The sequence below is a fragment of the Anomaloglossus baeobatrachus genome, chromosome 3 (genome assembly GCF_048569485.1).
Source record: "Anomaloglossus baeobatrachus isolate aAnoBae1 chromosome 3, aAnoBae1.hap1, whole genome shotgun sequence".
Taxonomy (NCBI): Eukaryota; Metazoa; Chordata; class Amphibia; order Anura; family Aromobatidae; genus Anomaloglossus; species Anomaloglossus baeobatrachus.
This window is the reverse complement of record NC_134355.1, coordinates 200,390,520-200,414,427: the sequence shown is the minus strand read 5'-3', so window position 1 is coordinate 200,414,427 and position 23,908 is coordinate 200,390,520.

Genomic DNA, 23,908 nt, shown 5'->3' with positions numbered 1-23,908 from the left:
CGGGCAGCGAGGTACAAAAACAGTAGGCAGGAGGGTAGTCAGAAAATACGCAGAAGTCAGCACACAGGAATCACCAAACAGAATAGGACATAACAGGATCCAGGAAAATCAGAACTATCTCTGGCAGTGGTCATGTGACAGGAGGGGGAAAAAGAAGGGTGTGGTGTCTTCCCATTGGCTGTAGCTGAACGCTTGCAACTTCAGCTGGAAGACACATGCCACCCACAGGCAGACAGCGGTACTCCAGATTCCAAGATAACCCAGTCTAGTGGATGATCGGAGCCTGCACCCACCAGTGCTGCTGGCATTGACTCCTCTCCCATCACCAGCACCATCCACAGCAGGAACACGGCATCGCCTGGTGATCGGAGCAGAAGTCGCTGGAGCAGACTCCGGCGATGACGTAACACTGTCTTTATCTCTTTTCCTGTCTCTGTTTCTTTCCCTATTTCTTTCCCTGTCTGCCTGTTTCTTTCCCTGTCTGTCTCTGTCTGCCTCTGTTCCTGTCTGTCTGCCTCTGTCAGTCTCTTTGATTGGCTCTCTCTCTCTGTCTCCTTCCCTGTCTGTCTGTCTGTCTGTGTCTGTCTCTGTCTGTCTATCTGTCTCTTTCCCTGTCTGTCTCTTACTCTGTCTGTGCCTATGTCTGTCTGTCTCTTTCTGTCTCTCTGTATCCATCTCCCCACCGACATCTTACCTCCCATATAAGCTTTTAATACTAACAATCTATTTTGTTCATATAGCAACCAATTACAGCTCTTATTAATAACCTAATAGCTTGCAGCTCCATTGCCTTTAATGGAGTCGGGTTTTTTGGAGAGGCTAGTTTCACACTTGCGTTGGCAGGACTCCGTCAAAACAGTAGGTGCGTTAAAACAACGCATCAGTCAAACAACGGATGCCCAACGGACCATTTGACGCGTTATTTTACTGGAATCCGTTAATGGATTCCTGTAAAATAACGGATCCGTTACGTCCGTTACATCCGATATGCTTCCGTTAACGGACAAAAAAACGGATTCCGTCGGAAACCGTTTCTTTGGTAATTGGATAATTAGTGGGCGTTCCTCAGGAAATTCACGTTTTCAAGTGTATATATATATGAGAGGAGGCACAATCTATCTCAGACAGGCTAGAAAACTAGAGAAATGGACGTCATAACGGGGAAGATCGCTGAAGCCTATATCGAATATTCCTACCAGGCAAATGTCTTGGCGTATCGATTTTCAGATGCTCAACGGCAATGTCATCGTCAACAGAGAAGGCGTCGTTACTGGGTTCACCCCATTAATGAAACCAGGATTTTCCGTGGTGTCTTTTACACTCTTTACCTTGAATTGAGAAGGCACCCTGAAAAATGTATCAACTATGTGCGCATGCCTGAGGATACTTTTAATCGTCTATTGGAGCGGGTGGATCCTTTTATCAAGCGGAAAGATACTTTTTTCCGTAAGGCTATTAGTCCTGCCGAGCGTCTACTCATTACTTTGAGGTAAGCATGTGGTACACAAAATGTAATCTAATTTTTTGCCAAGTATGATTGATTATTAATTTTTCTTTTGATCTTTTACAGATTTCTCGCTACTGGAGAATCTTACTCATCCTTACACTTTCAATTCCGAGTGGGGATTTCTACAATTTCTGGAATCGTCTGCTCCACATGCCAGGCTTTGTGGGAATGTTTAAAAGACGAATATATTCCTCACCCCACCGAGCAGCAATGGATGGATGCAGCTGAAAAATTCTACCAAATATGCAACTTCCCTAATTGCTGCGGTGCCGTGGACGGCAAGCATATCAGGATTCTTAAGCCACAAAACACTGGGTCTGAATACTACAACTATAAAAAAAAAAATTTCTGTTGTGCTAATGGCAATTGCCGATGCACAGTATAAGTTTTTGGCCGTGGACATTGGGGCATTTGGCCGAGCAAATGATTCCCAAGTTTTAAAGAATTTGGCAATTGGAAGAAATCTTTACGGAGAACATTTTGCTTTCCCGCAACCAAAACCGCTTCCACAAAGTGATGGACCACCACTCCCCTTTGTATGTTTGGGGGATGAGGCCTTTCAATTGTCCCAAAACTTGTTAAAACCATACTCAAGTCGTGGGCTAACACATGAGAAAAAAATATTTAATTATCGGCTAAGCCGTGCAAGGCGCATGGTCGAATGTGCTTTCGGGATTTTAACTGCTCGCTGGAGGATCTTGACAACGGCAATAAATGTGAAAATAGAGACTGTTGACGAAATAATCAAAGCCTGTATCATATTGCATAACTTTTTGTTGTCAAATGGCGTTCCTCCACTGGAAGAAGAAATGACAAACTGTACCCTAGCACAATACAGCAACGTTTCCTTCCGTACCACCACTGAAGTATTGCGTATTCGTGACGAGTTTGCGTCATATTTTGTGTCGGATATTGGTCGTCTGGAATGGCAGGATACAATGGTTTGATGTACTTAGATTGTAATCCGTGTCTGATAATGTACATTTAGTGATTTTGTGTAACATTTAAATCCATGTTTCATAATTATTTTCTGTGTTTTCAGTCTAAATTTTCCAAAAAATTCTGACCAATGATATTAAATTTGAATTTTACAATTGAAAATTGTTTTTTTATTTTTTTCAAAAGTTTGTTTATAAAAAACAAATTTGGTTTAATTTTTTTTTCATTATTAGTGAAACCAAACCCAGTTGAACTTCAGCCAAGTTCAGACAGTGAAATTGGGACACCCTGGCAAACATGGTAGTCTGATGACTGTCCCCCCCCCTTTACAGGAATCGCCTTCCTCCTTGTCAATTGACAACACACAACATCTGCCACAAATGTCGTTATGCTATACTGTCCCCGTGTCACCACAAATCCCCCTGAACTATACATTCTCTACCCGTGTAGTGACATGCATCTTGCTATACCACAACATCGGCACCAGCAACTGTATGTGTACCTTTATCCCATTTTTAATATTTAATTTCAATAACTAAGTAAAAATAAAAACAAACACAATGTTCAAGAAAATATAACAATTTATTATACATAAATTTAAAATTTACATTAATAAAAAAAAACAAAAAACTATAAATTTTGGTAATGTGGGGTGGAGACATCGCTGGATCCGCTCGCAGAATTGTTCCCTCCAACAGTTGGGGTATTAAGTGTGGATTGGGTAGGTGAAGGTTGGGTAAGAGGTAATGGTGAGGGTGTAGAAAAAGAAAGAGAAGTGGTGGGCAGAAAAGGGCTTGAAAGACAAGATAGTTGAGGGCTGGTAGATGGGCGAGAGCTTGTAGAAGGGTGAGGTATTGGAGTAGGTTGAGGGTTGGTATAAGGCAGAGTGTTAGAAAATGAAAAGGTGGAGGTTGGATAAGATGTTGTGGTTCGGAAGGAGGAAGAAGACTGATGTAACGGGTTAGGAATTGCAGGAGACAGTGCGGTTGGGGATGGAGTTGTGGAAGTGTTGTTGTGTGGGCTGGAAAATGGAGATGGGGAATAAAGGGATGTTTTATACAGATCTTGTAGTGTGCATAGGGTTTCTGTAATGTGTGGGTATTGTAGATTGTGAGTATTGGTGAGTCTGTGTCGGAGGCTGTAAGTGGACTGGGGGTGGCATCTGAGGGGCTGTGGATAGATGTGGTGCAGTGGTGGGAGGGGGATGTTGATGGAGTTGCTGGATGGCATTCTGGAAAGCCCTCATTACATGGATTTGCTGGTCAGACGGTAGGCTTTCCAGATCACCGATAACAGAATGAAAAAAATGTTGACTAGATGTTTGCCTTACAGCTGAAAGCACCTCATCCATCTTGCTGGTCAACACTTGTAAACTATGGTTTACAAGGTTGAAGCCAGCGATTATTTGGTCCGATAAAACTTTGATGAAGCTATGGATCGATGCGTTCAGGTGTAAGAACTCGGGGCTGCCCCTATTCTGACCACTGTGACGCAGACGACCCGAACCTAACGCGGTTCGAGTTTCGTGAGCATCAGAGTGGTCAGATAAGGGAACACCTACTCTCTGACCAGCCTCATGTAATGAGGTTTGCCAGTATGCCGATGGGCAGGTTGGGTAAGAGGGGAAATATGGGAGGTTAGATAGTGAGGGATTAGAGGGATTGGTAGAAGGGAGGGAGGATTCAGAAGAAGAGGTAGAAGGAAGGGAGGGGGGAGGGATCAGAAGTGGAGGGCCTGTTGGAGGGTTCACCGGTGACGTTCTGTTCAGCAATCGCTCCAAGAGGGTTAATTTCTGATGCAGGCTCCACGGTGCTACAGACGGTTCTGTGGAATGAGAAAAAAAAAAAATTAACATATAGTATTAACATTTGACGTAGCATGTGATCGATTACAAAGGATACATACATTCAAAGATGCTTAAATAAACACCCAAAAAATATATACATACCTTCTTGGAAGCATGCTGCCTCTTAGGAACGCAAGGGCACGCCCATACCGGTATTGGGTGCCCTTGCGTGCCGCCGAACCGGTTGGAGCCTGCATCTCCTTGTTTAAGTCCCTCTTGAAGCGATCACGGAGTGAACGCCACTGGGTCGTCAGACGGGTAACTGAAAAGAGAAAAAAAAAAAAAAAATTAAATTCATCTTTTAATATGGTGAGTTTTGCAAAGCATGTTGTTTGAAATACTTACTTGCTCTTTTACGGTTCCTCGTGTCAAGGTCCTCCCACCCATCTATGAGTTCTGCTGCTACTTCTTCCCAGAGCCGCCGGGTGATGATAGAATTGGCATGGCGGGGGTCTCTCATGTCCCACAGCGGCTCTCGAGCATGGACGAGGTCGATGAGGAGTTCGACATCGATGCCACCTCCCTCCCCATCAGAATCCTCGTCCTGCCTTCGCCATGAGACCTGTCAACAAAACAAAATTAATTAGAAATAAAGTAAAAAAAAAAAGGAACTTTAACATTTTGAAGCCATGGAAGGCATCAGAAAAAAAAAAAAAAAATACTCACATGACTGCGACCACGGCCATGCCGACGACGACTCTGGGAGCAGCAAGGAGGACCTCTAATGTTCGGAACATCGACCTTAGAGAAAAAAAAAAAAAGAATGAAATCCAGTTAATTGTACGTAGTTCGTGATGGTACCTCCATAGCTAACATAGCTATGTAACCTCCGTATTTAAGCATAATACGCGTCGATATGTGTGTAGGTAGGGTAGCTATGTGTCATTAAGGTAGGTAGTTATGTTCGGTATGTAGATAGGGTAGGTATGTGTCGGTAGGTATAGTATGTACAGTTAGGTCCAGAAATATTTGGACAGTGACACAAGTTTTGTTATTTTAGCTGTTTACAAAAACATGTTCAGAAATACAATTATATATATAATATGGGCTGAAAGTGCACACTCCCAGCTGCAATATGAGAGTTTTCACATCCAAATCGGAGAAAGGGTTTAGGAATCATAGCTCTGTAATGCAAAGCCTCCTCTTTTTAAAGGGACCAAAAGTAATTGGACAAGGGACTCTAAGGGCTGCAATTAACTCTGAAGGCGTCTCCCTCGTTAACCTGTAATCAATGAAGTAGTTAAAAGGTCTGGGGTTGATTACAGGTGTGTGGTTTTGCATTTGGAAGCTGTTGCTGTGACCAGACAACATGCGGTCTAAGCAACTCTCAATTGAGGTGAAGCAGAACATCCTGAGGCTGAAAAAAAAGAAAAAATCCATCAGAGAGATAGTAGACATGCTTGGAGTAGCAAAATCAACAGTCGGGTACATTCTGAGAAAAAAGGAATTGACTGGTGAGCTTGGGAACTCAAAAAGGACTGGGCGTCCACGGATGACAACAGTGGTGGATGATTACCGCATACTTTCTTTGGTGAAGAAGAACCCGTTCACAACATCAACTGAAGTCCAGAACACTCTCAGTGAAGTAGGTGTATCTGTCTCTGAGTCAACAGTAAAGAGAAGACTCCATGAAAGTAAATACAAAGGGTTCACATCTAGATGCAAACCATTCATCAATTCCAAAAATAGACAGGCCAGAGTTAAATTTGCTGAAAAACACCTCATGAAGCCAGCTCAGTTCTGGAAAAGTATTCTATGGACAGATGAGACAAAGATCAACCTGTACCAGAATGATGGGAAGAAAAAAGTTTGGAGAAGAAAGGGAACGGCACATGATCCAAGGCAGACCACATCCTCTGTAAAACATGGTGGAGGCAACGTGATGGCATGGGCATGCATGGCTTTCAATGGCACTGTGTCACTTGTGTTTATTGATGACATAACAGCAGACAAGAGTAGCCGGATGAATTCTGAAGTGTACCGGGATATACTTTCAGCCCAGATTCAGCCAAATGCTGCAAAGTTGATCGGACGTCGCTTCATAGTACAGATGGACAATGACCCAAAGCATACAGCCAAAGCTACCCAGGAGTTCATGAGTGCAAAAAAGTGGAACATTCTGCAATGGCCAAGTCAATCACCAGATCTTAACCCAATTTAGCATGCATTTCACTTGCTCAAATCCAGACTTAAGACGGAAAGACCCACAAACAAGCAAGACCTGAAGGCTGCGGCTGTAAAGGCCTGGCAAAGCATTAAGAAGGAGGAAACCCAGCATTTGGTGATGTCCATGGGTTCCAGACTTAAGGCAGTGATTGCCTCCAAAGGATTCGCAACAAAATATTGAAAATAAAAATATTTTGTTTGGGTTTGGTTTATTTGTCCAATTACTTTTGACCTCCTAAAATGTGGAGTGTTTGTAAAGAAATGTGTACAATTCCTACAATTTCTATCAGATATTTTTGTTCAAACCTTCAAATTAAACGTTACAATCTGCACTTGAATTCTGTTGTAGAGGTTTCATTTCAAATCCAATGTGGTGGCATGCAGAGCACAACTCGCGAAAATTGTGTCACTGTCCAAATATTTCTGGACCTAACTGTATGTATGTATAAAGTTATGTGAGGTATGCATGTATGTTGGTTAGTAGATATGTCGCGTTATTTGTGATGTCAATGAAGTGGATATACTTACATCCTGCAAGCTCTCTCCATGCATATCTCCACCCCTTTCTTGAATGTTTCCAACATGTAGCCTTGCGTGTTCCGCCGCTGCTGCCGCCGCATCCTGTGTTGGATTTTCTTCCTAATAAAATTTTAAAAAAAAATTAATAAAACAAACTTTGAATAAGAATAAAAAAAAAATAATAATATTACCTGAAATAGGTCAGGGCTAGGGCTGGATTCTCCAGACATTCTTAAATATATCTATTTGTTGGGAAATTAAAAATTAGCAAACAATGCAATACTGTAGAAGAGCATAGATTAAAACACAAAAAGTAAACTTACATTTTTTTCTCAAATTCTAAATTTGAACTGAAGCCTGCTTTGATGTAACCTATAATTTGTAAAAAAAAAACAAAAAAATTATTAAAAAAAAGGAAAATTAAGGTGGTGGGCTAGGGGGGGGGGCTAGTTGTTTTGGTGGGGTTGGTTGGATGGTGAAGTTGTGTTTACATTAACAAAATTTAAAAAAAAAAAAAGTTTAAAAAAAAAAATTTAACCAGTAAGAATTGCATATGCTACCTTCAAAAAAACACCAACAAACCTATGTTTAGTTAGATTGATGTTACACCACCAAATACATTTAAATTGCACCTCTTAACTAGTGATGAGCGAGTACTAAAAAGCTCGGGTGCTCAAAGCTCGGGCCGAGCCTCCCAAGATACTCGTGTACTCGGCCCGAGCACCGAGCCCAATGTTATCCTATGGGAGACCCGAGTATTTTTGTGAAATGACCACCGGCAGCATGTAGAAACCCTAAAAATGGCACAAAAGTCTCCGAAGAGTGCTCAAATGACATGGCAACAGCATGGGGAAGACCCCTTGAAGCATTTATCACTCAAAAGTCACAGCTGTGAACAATTTTGTCCGCGTTTTACGCCATTTTTACGGACTCACCAGAAAACCTTCCAAAATGACACCAAAATGATTTTTCATGGCGGAAATGTTAAGGGCACATACCCAATAGTGAGATAGAGCTAATGTATGTTACTTTTTGAGATCAATACATGAAAGATTTTACGTAAAACATTGTGTGGCACTCCGATGTCCCTGAGAAGAGACGTACATAAAGGCCTCTGAGTCTAATGTGCCCATTTTGAGGAACTGAGTCTTTGTAGTATTTTCCTTTGCCAGGGCAGTCCAAAATTGTGAGGTTCACCAATGCCCCTGCATACAGACGTGCATGATGGCCTGTAAACCTGAAGTGCCCATTGTAAGGAAGTGGGTCTATTGTAGTATAGCCCTTAGGCAGGGCAGCCAAAAATTGGGAGGCTCCACGTTGTCCCTGGATAGAGACGTGCATGAGGGCCTCAAAACATTAAGTGTCCATTGTCAGGAAGTGGGTGTATTATAGTATAGCCCTTAGGCAGGGCAGCCAAAAATTGGGAGGCTCCACGTTGTCCCTGGATAGAGACGTGCATGAGGGCCTGTAAACCTGAAGTGCCCATTGGAAGGAAGTGGGTCTTTTGTAGTATAGCCCTTAGGCAGGGCAGCCAAAAATTGGGAGGCTCCACGTTGTCCCTGCATAGAGACGTGCATGAGGGCCTCAAAACATTGTTCCCATTGCAAAGGAGCGGGTCTCCTGTCGTTGTAATGTCCATTCTGCAAAGAATGGGCGAAAAAATTTACCACTGGGGGTATACCTGAAACAAAGGCCTAACTCTTGCAACGGTCATCATGGTGGCGCATGAGGAGAAGGAGGAGCAGTCCAGCGATTATCCAAAGTCCAGAAGTGTGTACCCATGGGTGAGTGGAGGTACATGGCAAACTTTAAATTCCGCTCTCATTTGCTGGTGGTGTGGTGAAGTCTGGCCCAATCCAACCCTTGTTCATCTTGATCAGAGTCAGCCTGTCAGCATTTTCAGTTGACAGGCGGGTGCGTTTATCTGTAATGATTCCACCTGCGGCACTAAAAACACGCTCTGACAAAACGCTAGCGGCAGGGCAGGCCAGGACTTCCAAGGCGTAGAGAGCCAATTCATGCCACGTGTCCACCTTGGATACCCAATAATTGTAAGGCACAGAGGAATGTCGGAGTACAGTTGTTCGATCTGCAAGGTACTCCTTGAGCATCTGGGCAAACTTAGGATTTCTTGTGGCACTACCCCGCACCTCAGGGGCTGTGGTACGTGAGGGGCTGAGAAAACTGTCCCACATCTTAAAGACTGTTCCCCTACCTCTGGCGGATTGGACTTGTGCCTCTCTCGGCTGTACGCCTTGGTTGTCCACTGATTCCTGACCTATGCCGCTAGCGTTTTGTGAGGGGAATGCTTTGCCTACTTCCGTGACTATGGCCTTCCGGAACTGCTGCATTTTGGTTGACCTCTCCGCCTCGGGAATAAGAGACATAAAGTTCTCCTTGTAGCGTGGGTCTAACAGTGTTACCAACCAGTAATGATTGTCGGCCAAGATGTTCTTAATGCGAGGGTCACGAGATAGGCAGCTTACCATAAAGTCAGCCATGTGCGCCAGACTCTTAACAGCCAGGACTTCAGTAGCCTGACCAACATGTTGACTGAACATGCTGTCCTCCTCCTCCTCCTCCTCCTCCTCCTCATCTACCCTGTCCTCTGGCCAGCCACGCTGAACCGAGGATATGACTGGTGTGCATGTCATATCCTCAATTTGGCCGGAGATTTGCTCCATGTCTTCATCCTCCTCCTCGTCATAGTCCTCCACTGCACGTTGTGATGAGACGAGGCTGGGCTGTGTGTTATCACCCACACCCACTACTGTTTCTTGCTGCAACTCATCGCGCTCCGCCTGCAATGCATCATGTTTGGTTTTGAGCAGAGACCGTTTTAGAAGGCAGAGTAGCGGTATGGTGACGCTAATAATGGCGTCATCACCACTCACCATCTTGGTGGAGTCCTCAAAGTTTTGGAGGATGGTACATAGGTCGGACATCCATCTTCACTCCTCAGGTGTTATGTGTGGAGTTTGACCCATTTCCCGACGGCTTAGGTGATGCAGGTACTCAACAACTGCCCTCTTCTGCTCACATATCCTGACCAACATGTGCAGAGTTGAATTCCAACGCGTGGGGACATCACACACCAGTCTGTGAGCCGGAAGACGCAAACTGCGCTGAAAGCCGGCAAGGCCGGCTGAAGCAGTAGGTGACTTTCGAAAATGTGCAGACAGGCGGCGAACTTTTACCAGCAGATCAGACAGCTCTGGGTATGACTTTAGAAACCGCTGAACCACGAGGTTGAGCACATGGGCCACGCATGGAACATGTGTCAGCTGGCCTCGCCTCAAAGCCGCCACCAGGTTCCGGCCATTGTCACACACGACCTTTCCTGGCTTTAGGTTCAGAGGTGTGAGCCAGTGATCTGCCTGCTGTTTCAGAGCTGTCCACAGCTCTTCTGCATTGTGGGGTTTGTCACCTATGCAGATTAGCTTCAGCACAGCCTGTTGCCGCTTCGCCGAGGCAGTGCTGCAGTGCTTCCAGCTTGGGACTGGTGTGGAGGGTACAGTGGATGAGGATGCGCAGGAGGAGGAGGAGGCTGAAGAGCATGACATTCCGGAGCTGTAGAGTGTGGGTGAAACACTGACTGAGGTAGGGCCTACAAACCTTGGTGTGGGAAGGACGTGTTCCGTCCCTCGCTCAGACTGGGTCCCAGCTTCCACAATATTAACCCAGTGTGCCATCAACGAGATGTAGCGGCCTTGCCCACAAGCACTTGTCCACGTGTCTGTGGTTAGGTGGACTTTGGGTGAAACAGTGTTGTTCAGGGCACGTGTGATGTTTTGTGACACGTGGTTATGCAACGCGGGGACGGCACACCGGGAGAAATAGTGGCGGCTGGGGACCGAGTAACGTGGGACAGCTGCCGCCATCAGGTCGCGGAATGCTTCAGTCTCCACCAGCCTAAAAGGCAACATTTCCAGCGCAAGCAGTCGCGAAATGTTAGCATTTAGAACTGTGGCATGTGGGGTGTTGGCAGTGTATTTGCGCCTGCGTTCAAAGGTTTGCTGAATGGATAACTGAACGCTGCGCTGGGACAAGGACGTGCTTGATGATGGTGTTATTTCTGCGTAGGCAACTGCAGGTGCAGGACCGGAGGAGGCTTGTTCGCAGGCAGCATGGACAGGGGATTGGCTCGCATGCACAACCAGCGAAGACGTAGCAGTGACATTAGCAAGCACTGCTCCTCGACTCTGTTGTACTTCCCACAAAGTCGGGTGCTTGGCTGACATGTGCCTGATCATGCTGGTGGTGGTCAGGCTGCTAGTTTTGGTACCCCTGCTGATGCTGGCACGGCAGGTGTTGCAAATGGCCTTTTTAGAATCATCTGGATCCAACTTAAAAAACTGCCAGACTCGGGAAGACCTAACATTTGTACAGGCACCTTGTGTCGTGTTGTTGTTCCGGGGAACGGTTGCCTGACTTCTGCCTGGAGCCACCACCCTGCTTCTTACTGCCTGTTGGGATGCTACGCCTCCCTCCCCCTGTGCACTGCTGTCCTCGCTCTGCATATCCTCCTGCCAGGTTGGGTCAGTTACTGGATCATCCACCACGTCGTCTTCCTCTTCCGCACCCTGCTCCTCCTCCTGACTTCCTGACAATTGTGTCTCATCATCGTCCACCCCTTGTTGAGACACGTTGCCAACTTCGTGAGAACGTGGCTGCTCAAATATTTGGCCATCTGTACATACGATCTCCTCATGACCCACTTCAACATGAGCTGGCGAGAGGCCAGAATGTGCGAATGGAAACGTGAACAGCTCTTCCGAGTGTCCAAGTGTGGGATCATTAATGTCCGAGGACGTGTACTCAGCCTTGTGGTAGGAAGGAGGATCAGGTTCTGAAATGTGCGGTGCAGTATCACGGCTACTGACACTTGACCGTGTGGAAGACAGAGTGTTTGTGGTGGTGCCAATCTGACTGGAAGCATTATCCGCTATCCAACTAACAACCTGTTGACACTGGTCTTGGTTCAAGAGCGGTGTACTGCTGCGGTCCCCAAGAATTTGGGACAGGACGTGCGAGCGACTAGATGTGGCCCTTTGTTGTGGCAAAATTAGAGCTTGCCCACGACCTCGGCCTCTGCCTGCACCACCATCACGTCCACTTCCTTGTTCCTTGCCAACGCCCTTGCGCATTTTGCAATGCTGTGCTGACATGTATTCACTAGACTTGGGCGTTATATCAAAGTTTGTGCAAATCGTGCACCTGTACGCTGCCACTGACAGGCACACACGTGCGGTTTTTAAATGCAAGCACGGACGCACTAAGAACCTAACACAGGTTTTAGGAGCAAAAATTAATGACGAGAACTCTGACACTATCAGCCACTGCTGACTGACATGTATTATACACTACACTTGTGCGTTATATAATAGTTTGGTAAAAACGCACACAAGTGCACCTGTACGCTGCCACCGACAGGCACACACGTGCGGTTTTTAAATGCAAGCACAGACGCACTAAGAACCTAACAGGTTTTTAGGAGCGACAATTGCTGAGAAGTCTGACACTATCAGGACTGTTTTAGACTGTGTACACCAGCCCCAGATATGATGAAGGCTGGTATACGGTCACCACTAGGAATGGCTATATACCCTGCCTGCCTGCCTGCCTGTATACTGCTACAATAGTCCTGACAAGGACTCTTTTGGTCACTAGCCTGTATTCCAACCTGGCTATACCCTGCCTGTATACAGCAACAATAGTCCTGAGAAGGACTCTGCTACTGTACTCCGACCTGGCTATACCCTGCCTGCCTTTATACAACTAGAATAGTCCTGAGAAGGACTTTTGGTCACACTGTTTGCAGCCCTGCTACGGAAATAGCTATAAAGGGCCGCAAACCTTTCCCTGAAGCAGCAACACTCTCCCTGCACTGACTGTCTGGATAGCTGTGAGCAGAGCACAGCGCGCCCGCCGGTATAAAGGCTCGGTCACGCTGTGCAGGCCGGCCAATCACTGCAATTCCACAACTAACAGGGCTGTGGCATTGCAGTGGTCTGCCAGCCAATCCCTGCATGAGGGCTGGCTCTCAAAAGAGCGCCAACATGCAGGGATGAAGACCACGAGTACAGCACGAGTATCGCGAGATTACTCGGTCCCCGCCGAGTAGACCGAGTACAGTGATACTTGTGCGAGTACCGAGTAGTAACAAGCATGCTCGCTCATCACTACTCTTAACCTAAACCAATAACCATAGCCTAAAATTACCTGAAATAATGCAACAAACACTGCTTTTGCAAAATTTTATTTGTATTTTTTTTTTTTAAATGTAAAAACTCTTTATTGATCACAAGAAAAAACAATACAAAGAGGTGCTGGGGCTGAGGGTGGGGGGGTGGTGATGGCCCTGAGGGTGGTGGCGGGTTGGTGGTGCATTGCTGTGGATGAGGGTGGTGGGGGGTGGACTGGGGCTGGTGGGGGTTCAGGAAGGTTGTCCTTTCTCACCAATGGAATCTCAGGGCTCCAGGCAGGGCTCCAGGCAGGGCTTAATTCAAGGTTTCAGGCAGGGCTCAAGGCAGGGCTCCAGGCTGGGCTTAATTCAAGGCTTCAGGTAGGGCTCCAGGCAGGGCTCCAGGCAGGGCTCCAGGCAGGGCTTCAGGAGTGATGAACTGGACACCTTCTCTGATGAGATGTATTTATACCCCATCATTAATTGGGAGCAAACAAGATAATTGCTACAGCAAAGTAATCATGCAGGATTCCGTTAACGGATTCCGCCTCTTAACGCAGAGCGCAGGAATCCGCTAACATAGGACACCATTATACACCTTGACGCATTCTAACGGAATCCGTCAAGGTGCGCTATTTTAACGATCCGAAAAACGTTACATGCTGCGTTCAATCCGCTAGACGCAGCGTCAAAATAACGCCGCTGCGTCGTCTAGCGGATGCAACGCAGACACTTGCGTTACAGTGCGTCGTCCATACAACTCTATGGAGAATAGCGCGGTCCGTTAACGGACTGCGCTATTCTCCATAGTCACGGAATGCGCTGAACGCAAGTGTGAAACTAGCCTAAATGTAAAGCATGTGGTTAAATTTTCCCATCAAAACATAGTCTATGACATTCCCTGAGTTACATGGGGTGTCTGCGCAAAATTTTGTGATTGTAAATGCGACGGTACGGATTAATTTAGTGGACATACACACATACACACATACATACACTCATCTACTCATCTTTATATATTATATATTACACACACACACACACATACACACACACACACACTCATCTTTATATATTAGATATTTGAGATATATATATGTATAATATAAAGCTGAGTGTATGTGTGTGTATGTATGTTTGTATGTATGTATGTATGTCCGCTAAAAGAATCTGCACCGTCGCATCTACAATCACGAAATTTTGCACAGACACTCCATGTGACTCAGGGAACGTCATAGACTATGTTTGGGCAGGATAATTTAACCCCGGGCTTTACAGTTACTCTCCAAAAATCCTGCCTCCATTAAATTGAATGGGGGGAGCTACAGGCTATTAATAGCAACTGTCAGTGGTTGCTATAGGAACAAAATAAACTGTTAGTATAAGAAGCTTATGTGTGAGGTAATATGATTTCAGTGGGGAGACGGATAGAGAGATAGAAAAAGACAGACAGAAAGACACAGACAGAAACAGACGGGGAAAAAGACAGAGAGATAGAGACAGACAGAGACAGACGGGCAAAAAGACTGACGGGCAAACAGACATCCCTGGAAAGAGACAGCCTTGGAAAGACACAGCCCTGGAAAGACACAGCCCTGGAAAGAGACAGCCCTGGAAAGAGACAGAAGGGCAAAGAGACAGACAAGCAAAGCGACAGACCTGGAAAGAGACAGTCCTGGAAAGACACAGACCTGAAAAGACACAGACTTGGAAAGAGACAGCCATGGAAAGAGACAGACGGGCAAGGAAACAGACATAGAAAGAGACAGACGGGCAAAGAGACAGCCGGACAAAGAGACAGCCCTGGAAAGAGACAGCCCTGGGAAGAGACAGCCTGGCAAAAATACAGCCGGGCAAAGAGACAGCCGGGCAAAGAGACAGCCGGGGAAAGAGACAGCCAGGGAAAGAGACAGACCTGGAAAGAGACAGCCCTGGAAAGAGACAGCCCTGGAAAGAGACAGCCGGGCAAAGAGACAGCCGGGCAAAGAGACAGCCGGGCAAAGAGAGAGACAGAAAGACATACACATAGAGACAGACACAGAGATAGAGAGAGACAGACAGATACAGAGATGGAGACAGATAGACTGATACAAATACATACAGAGATATAGAAACAGACAGAGACATACACGGAAAGAGACAGAGAGAGACAGATAGTGACACACAGACAGAGACTGGGAGAGAGACAGAGAGCCAGTTACTATATGTACAGTACAAACCAAAAGTTTGGACACACCTTCACATCTCTAGAATAACTGTTAAGAAGAGACTTTGTGCAACAGGCCTTCATGGTAAAATAGCTGCTAGGAAACCACTGCTAAGGACAGGCAACAAGCAGAAGAGACTTGTTTGGGCTAAAGAACACAAGGAATGGACATTATACCAGTGGAAACCTGTGCTTTGGTCTGATGAGTCCAAATTTGAGATCTTTGGATCCAACCACCGTGTCTTTGTAGAAAAGGTGAACAGATGGACTGTACATGGCTGGTTCCCACCGTGAAGCATGGAAGAGGAAGTGTGATGGTGTGGGGGTGCTTTGCTGGTGACACTGTTGGGGATTTATTCAAAATTGAAGGCATACTGAACAAGCATGGCTACCACAGCATCTTGCAGCGGCATGCTATCCCATCTGGTTTGCGTTTAGTTGGACCATCATTTATTTATCAACAGGACAATGACCCCAAACACACCTCCAGGCTGTGTAAGGGCTATTTGACTAAGAAGGAGAGTGATGGGGTGCTACGCCAGATGACCTGGCCTCCACAGTCACTAGACCTGAACCCAATCGAGATGGTTTGGGGTGAGCTGGACCGCAGAGTGAAGGCAAAAAGGCTAACAAGAGCTAAGCATCTCTGGGAACTCCTTCAAGACTGTTGGAAGACCATTTCCGGTGACTACCTCTTGAAGCTCATCAAGAGAATGCCAGGAGTGTGCAAAGCAGTAATCAAAACAAAAGGTGGCTACTTTGAAGAACCTAGAATTTAAGACATATCTTCAGTTGTTGCACACTTTTTTGTTAAGTATTTCATTCCACATGTGTTAGTTCATAGTTTTTATGCCTTCAACGTGAATCTACAATTTTCAGTCATGAAAATAAAGAAAACTCTTTGATTAAGAAGGTGTGTCCAAACTTTTGGTGTGTACTATATATATATATATCTATATATATATATACAGTATATATATATATATATATAGTGTATACATATAGAGATAGATATATACTGTATACATCAATATATATTATATATAGATTTTGCAAGTTTTCCCACCTACAAAGAATAGAGAGGTCTGTAATTTTTATCTTCGATACATTTCAACTGTGACAGAATAAAAAAAATCCAGAAAATCACTTTTCATCATTTTTAAATCATTAGTTGCAAAATCAGCAGAGTATCAAGTATTTATTTTCCCCACTCATATACAGTATACAAAATATTTTTCATCATTTTTAAATGATTAATTTGCATTTTATTGCATGAAATTTAGAATTTGATTACCTACCAACCAGCAAAAATTCTGGCTCTCGCAGACCTGTAATTTTTTTCTTTAAGAAGCCCTCCTATTCTGCACTTATTAGCTGTATTCAGTGCATCTATTTGAACTTGTTACCTGTATAACAGACACCTGCACAAGGCTAAAATGGGCTACAGGACAATAGGCAAGCAGCTTGATGAGAAGGCAATTAGCGCAATTATTGGAAAATGGAAGAAAGACAATATAACTGTCAAGCTTACGTGGTCTGGGGCTCCATGCAAGATCTCGCCTCAAGGGGTAAGGATGATTCTGAGAAAGGTCAGGAATCAGCCCAGAACTACATGGGAACACACTACACTGTCATAGATTAAAATCCTGCAGAGCATGCAAGGTCCCTCTGCTCATGCCAGACCCATCTAAAGTTCACCAATGCCTATCTGGATGATCCAGATGAGGCATGGGAGATGGGCTTGTTATCTCATTAGACCAAAACATAACTTTTTGGTATCAACTCCACTCCCCATGTTTGGATAAAGCATGTTCGGGGAAACCATACTTTGGGGGTGCTTTTCTGCACAGTGGACAAGACGATATTTATACCATATGATATGATATATGCACCATATTGATGGGAGGATGGATTGGTTCATATATAGTGAGATTTTGGCTTTTCCTTCAGTATAATCATTGAATATGGGTCATGGCTGGGTCTTTCAGCATGACAATGACCTGAAACACACAGTAAGGGCAACTAAGGAGTTGCTCAGTAAGAAGCATTTCCAGGTCCTTGAGTGGCCTAGTCAATCTCCAGACCTGAATCCACTAGAATATCTTTGGAGGTAGGTGAAACTCAATGTTGCTCAGCAACAGCCCCGAATACTGAATGATCTGGAGAAAATCTGTATGGAGGAGTGCGCCAAAATCCCTGCTGTAGTGTTTGTAAACTTGTTCAAAAACTATAGGGAACGTTTGACCTCTGTAATTGCAAACAAAGGTTTCTGTTTTTCTATTGTTTGAAATACTTATTTAATGCAGTAAAATGCCATTTCATTATTAAAAATCATACAATGTGATTTTTCTGGATTTTTTTTTATTCTGTCTGTCACAGATAAAAATTACAGACCTCTCCATTCTTTGTAGATGGGAAAACTTGCAAAATTTGGCAGCATATCAAATACTTATTTTCCCCACTGTACATAGAGTATATATAGTGGGTGAAATAAATACAGAACTGAAATTTCATTAAGAATGTTCAATACCTTTTCCCTGTGTCATTTCTCATTATTACACATCACTAAATGTATCAACATCTATGGTTTGATTTCTTTGTGAATTGGATGAGTTGTTACTAACATCTGGTGAGAAATTCATGTCAATAGCACCTTTTGTAATATACATCGGTCAAAGGGAATTATCTATGTCCAGGCTGCCAGGAGCATAGAGAAAGCAGGTGCACCTGAGCTATTGCTGGGGGACAGAGTGATATGGTTTTAAATAGAGTAGCTCCAGTGGCATAAGGCGCTTTACCAGGAGAGCGTCATCAGGTACCAGCTCCAGGACTACGTCACTTAGGGAGCCTTGCTGTGGACATTATTAGAGACTCGCGCATGCGTACAAGTGCAGGGCTGGTGGATCATTGCTGTGGGTACAAATATATGCCATGTATGCAAGAATGTAGAGAATTAGTATCAGCCTTCCGTAAAGTGTTATGAATATAGTGGTTTTACAGAAACAGAGTGCGTGTTATCTAAGGGAATGTCAATAAGCTCCTGCATGTGCAATGGGAGTAGGATAGAGTTTAGAGCTGGGCGAACTCGCCGAGAACCGGGACCTGCGGGTCCCTGCTAAATTTAAAAAAATCCCGGATCCGGTCCAGAATCTGGTACCATTAAGTCTATGGGAACCAAAATCTTGCCATTAAAAATGTTGGTAGAAGGGAATGCGGGAGTAGGAGCGCGTGGTGTACTCACCGAAGATCCATCATGGCGGCAAGCTGCTTCCAGGTCTTGTTTTCCCTTCCAAAGCTGACAATTAACCCTCATTGGATATTCACTGCTTTCCCTGCCCACCGGTGTGTGTAATTGGTTGTAATTAGACGTGCCCCCATCCTGAGTGTCAGCGTGTCAGCTGACTGCAACCAATCACAGGCGCCAGGACGGTCGGTGGGCGGAGAAAGCAGTGCAACTGTCTGCAGGTCAGTATTGTGGTATAAAAATAAATTAATAAATAAAACAATCAGTGCAGGGTCCCCGTATTCTGATACCAGCACAGATAAAGCCCATGGCTGCAGCACTCAGCTGTCGGGCTTTATCATGGCCATGTATCAGAATAAGGTCGGAGTCACACACTCTCGCATCGCATCACCCAGCAGCCGCACACTCTCCTGACATTAGAAAAAGTTTGAGCAGCAAAAGTGGATTTCATTGAAAGTACACAGGCAACAACTTCAATTAGTGTAAACATATAAGAAAAGACAGAAGTCTTTAAATTTGCCTAAATATATCCATACATCCCATGATCACAAAGATAAACAGGAAAAAGCTCTATAATGAACATAGAAATTTATTAGAACATAGAGTACATGGGATATAAAAAGTACAGAGAAATATATCATGACCAGGAAAATGACACAAAAAGGTGAAAAACACCCCATGTGGGGCCACATGTGAAGACAATGTATATACATACCTCCCAACTTTTAAAGAAGGAAAAGAGGGACAAAGTTTGCGGCGCGCTTAGCGCGCCGCGGCAAATTTTTAGGCCACGCCCCCTAACCACACCCATTTCACAGTCACGCCCATATCCACTCCCCATCCACACCCATTCAGCACAAACACGCAGGCAGCCGGCGGGCCTCCAGCACGGACACGCAGGCAGCCAGCGGGCCTCCAGCACGGACACGCAGGCAGCCGGCGGGCCTCCAGCACGGACACGCAGGCAGCCGGCGGGCCTCCAGCACGGACACGCAGGCAGCCACAGTGAGGCGGCCGGTCGCCTTCACAGACAGGCGGCCGGCCGCCTTCACAGACAGGCGGCGGGCCGCCCGCACAGAGAGTCGGCCAGCCGCCCGCAGAGAGAGGCGGCCGGCCGCCCGCACAATGAGGCGGCGGGCCGCCCGCACAGACAGGCGGCAGGGGGGGCGCCCGCACAGACAGGCGGCAGGGGGGCGCCCGCACAGACAGGCGGCAGGGGGGCGCCCGCACAGACAGGCGGCAGGGGGGCGCCCGCACAGACAGGCGGCGGGGGGGGCGCCCGCACAGACAGGCGGCGGGGGGGCGCCCGCACAGACAGGCGGCGGGGGGGCGCCCGCACAGACAGGCGGCGGGGGGGCGCCCGCACAGACAGGCGGCAGGGGGGCGCCCGCACAGACAGGCGGCAGGGGGGCGCCCGCACAGACAGGCGGCAGGGGGGCGCCCGCACAGACAGGCGGCAGGGGGGCGCCCGCACAGACAGGCGGCAGGGGGGCGCCCGCACAGACAGGCGGCAGGGGGTGAGGGGGGAGGGAGGGAAATCAGCGCTGGGGAGATTAGTTTACTGTACCAGCAGCAGCACAGGCAGCGCTCCTCTCTATGCCACGTCTACTAGGATGGTAGGAGGGAAAAGCAGGGAGGCGGAGAGAGAGTGGGTGGGCGGAGCCCGGGAGCCGGCCGTCCCGCCCGTGGCAACGGGACAAACAACGTAAAGCGTGAAAGTCCCGCTGTATCCGGGACGGTTGGGAGGTATGCAGCATGTTAGAATGTGTACATAAGATCCCGCTGGTGGTGGCCGCAGCTTATAGGCCCCAAATCTGGTGACAGGTTCCCTTTAAAGTGAACCTGTCAGGTGCAATATGCACTCAGAGCCAGGAGCAGATCTGGGTACATATTGCTAATCCCTGCCTAACCGTCCCTGTATACACTAGCATAGATAAAGAGATCAAGAACAAATATTTTTAAAGATCTTATATCTTATGCTAATGAGCGCGGGGACTAGTCACAAGGGCGTTACTTCACTTGGCTAGTCGGCTCGCATAGCATGTTAGCATGTTATTACGCCCCTGTGTGAGTACTAACACGCTATATCAGCCGACTAGCCAAGTGAAGTAACGCCCTTGGGACTAGTCCCCGCGCTAATTAGCATAAGATATAAGCTCTTTAAAAATACTTTTTCTATAGATGCCTTTATCTATGCTGGTGTATACAGGGACAGTTAGGGAGGGATTAGCAATATACACCCAGAACTGCTCCTGGCTCTGAGTGCAGATTGCACCTGATAGGTTCCCTTTAAAGGGAACCTGTCACCAGAAATTTAGCAAAAAAAATAAAAGATTCCCCTCTGCAGCTCCTGGGATGAATTCTGGAAAGGTTCCTGTTGCTATTGTGCCCCCTTTGAGACCTAAAATAATACTTTATGAAGTCTTACCTTTTTGTATGCAAATCTGTTTTTATGGTCACGGGGGCGGGCTGCCTGGCGTCCGTTATTCCCCCTCCTGCCGTTGTACGCCGTCCCCCATTGCTCATTTCCATACATGAGGACGCCTTCCTCATGTAACTGTCCTCCTGAAGTTTTGTGCATGCCCAGTGCCACTCTCGCGGGAGTAAGCACTGTGCAAAGTGTGAACGCTTTTGAGGTGATTGCGCAGGCGCGAGATTATGGGCGGCGCTGTGATTGTCATCAGCAGCGTCATCCAAGTACCTGCCCATAATCTCGTGCCCGCGCTTCTCACTCTGCCTCCACCGTTATGCGCAAGCACTGGCCATATGAACCACGTTACCTATTACCATGGGCGCGAGATTATGGGCGGCGCTGTGATTGTCATCAGCAGCGTCATCCAAGTACCTGCCCATAATCTCGTGCCCGCGCTTCTCACTCTGCCTCCACCGTTATGCGCAAGCACTGTCCATATGAACCACGTTACCTATTATCATGGGCGCGAGATTATGGGCGGCGCTGTGATTGTCATCAGCAAAGTCATCCAAGTACCCGCCCATAATCTCGTGCAAGCAGTAATAGGTAACATGGTTCATATGGCCAGCACTTGCGCATAACGGTGGAGTCAGAGGGAAAAGTGCGGGCACGAGATTATGGGCGGGTACTTGGTTAACGCTGCTGATGACAATCACAGCGCCGTCCATAATCTCGTGCCTGCGCAATCACCTGAAAAAGCGTTCACATGCGCAAAACTTCGGGAGGACAGTTACATGAGGAAGGCGTCCTTGTGTATGTAAATGAGCAATGGGGGACTGCGTAAAGCGGCAGGAGGGGGAATAACGGACGCCAGACAGCCCGCCCCCGTGACCATAAAAACACATTTGCATACAAAAAGGTAAGACTTCATAAAGTATTTTTGTAGGTCTCAAAGGGGGCACAATAACAACAGGAACCTTTCTAGAAGCAGCCCAGGAGCTGCAGAGGGGAATCTTTTATTTTTATTGTGAAATTTCTGCTGACATGTTCCCTTTAACTGGTAGAGGAGCCAGGATAAAGCAGAGCTGAAGCTGTTGGGAAGCTAGGACCCAGCAGCTCTGCTCCACAGGCAGGAGACCACTGATCGGTAAGCTAATAGAAGCCTGCAGATGTCACTCTGCATAGGTTATTGTCACTGCTATCTGCAGGAGAGAAGTGCTGATTGCACGGTCTCCTCAGCTTCCTGACTCCCCGCGTGTCTGCAGCAGTGAGAAGCCGCACACGGGGAATCAGAGAGAACAGCTGCAGACAAACGCAGGCTCCGGGACTGGGGGGGTCGGCTCTGGTGCAGGGGGGGGGGGCTCTGCTGCAGGGGGGGGGCGGCTCTGCTGCAGGGGGGTCGCTCTGGTGCAGGGGGGGGGGGCTCTGCTGCAGGGGGGGGGTCGCTCTGCTGCAGGGGGTGATTCATACCTCAGCAGCAGTCACAGGAGTAGGTGCGCGCTCGGCTCTGTAATGAATAGTAGAAGGGAGAAACAGCGAGGTGGGGCTACAGTGGGTGGGTGGAGCCGTGACAAACAGCCTCACGGGCGGGACCCGGGATCAAAGGCTCAGAAGAGGGACTGTCCCGCTGTATCCGGGACGGTTGGGAGGTATGTATATACTTGCTCCCTGATAAAGTGCTGAGTGAGAAAATCACATATACAAGTAAGAAAGCCGTTTGCAGCAAAGCACCTTACTACATACACTGAACAAAGTCAGAGGGCTGCATGCTGCAAGACAGGAAAGCATGAGTATCACCACAGCACTACACTTAGGCTATGTGCGCACGTTGCTTTTTACCTGCTTTTTTGCTGCTTTTTCAACTGCAGCGTTTAATGCCAAAATGGTTGTGTTCTGCTTTTCAAGCAAAGTCTATGGGAATTTGGTTTTCTTGTCCGCACTATGCAGTTCAAACTGCAGCCTTTTTGTTGCAGAACTTTGGTCAAAAACTCAGCTTTGCAGTGCAAAACCCAAATGGCAAAAACAATTGTCATGTTTTTGTTTTTGCCATTTGGGTTTTGCACTGCAAAGCTGAGTTTTTGACCAAAGTTCTGCAACAAAAAGGCTGCAGTTTGAACTGCAAAGTGCGGACAAGAAAACCAAATTCCCATAGACTTTGCTTGAAAAGCAGAACACATCCATTTTGGCATTAAACGCTGCAGTTGAAAAAGCAGCAAAAAAGCAGGTAAAAAGCAAAGTGCGCACATAGCCTTAAAGTGAGGGAGCTTACCAGGATAAAACACCTTGCATGTGGACACACAACGAACGAAACACGTCTTGTCCCCATGTGTGTTCACATGCAAGATGTTTTATCCTGGTAAGCTCCCTCACTTTAAGGCTATGTGCGCACGTTGTGTATTTACATGCAGTTACGCTGCGATCTGCACTGCAGCGTAACTGCATGCGTCCTGCGTCCCCTGCATAATCTATAAAAATTATGCAGGAGCCGTGCGCACGTGGCGTCTTAGAGCGCAGCGCTTTGGCTGCTGCCTGAAGCGCGCGTTCTAAGAAGTGACATGTCACTTCTTTCCTGCGCTCTGCATGCAGCGCCCGCTCTGTCTATGAGAGGAGCTGCAGTCAGAGCGCATGGAATCGGCTTTTTTTTTCATTACAGAAAAGGGCACGTGTGCTGTTCAAATCGCTGCAGAAATTTCTGCAGTGACAGTACGCAACGTGCGCACATAGCCTAAGTGTAGTGCTGTGGTGATACTCATGCTTTACTGTCTTGCAGCATGCAGCCCTCTGACTTTGTTCAGTGTATGTAGTAAGGTGCTTTGCTGCAAACGGCTTTCTTACTTGTATATGTGATTTTCTCACTCAGCACTTTTTTTTATCAGGGAGCAAG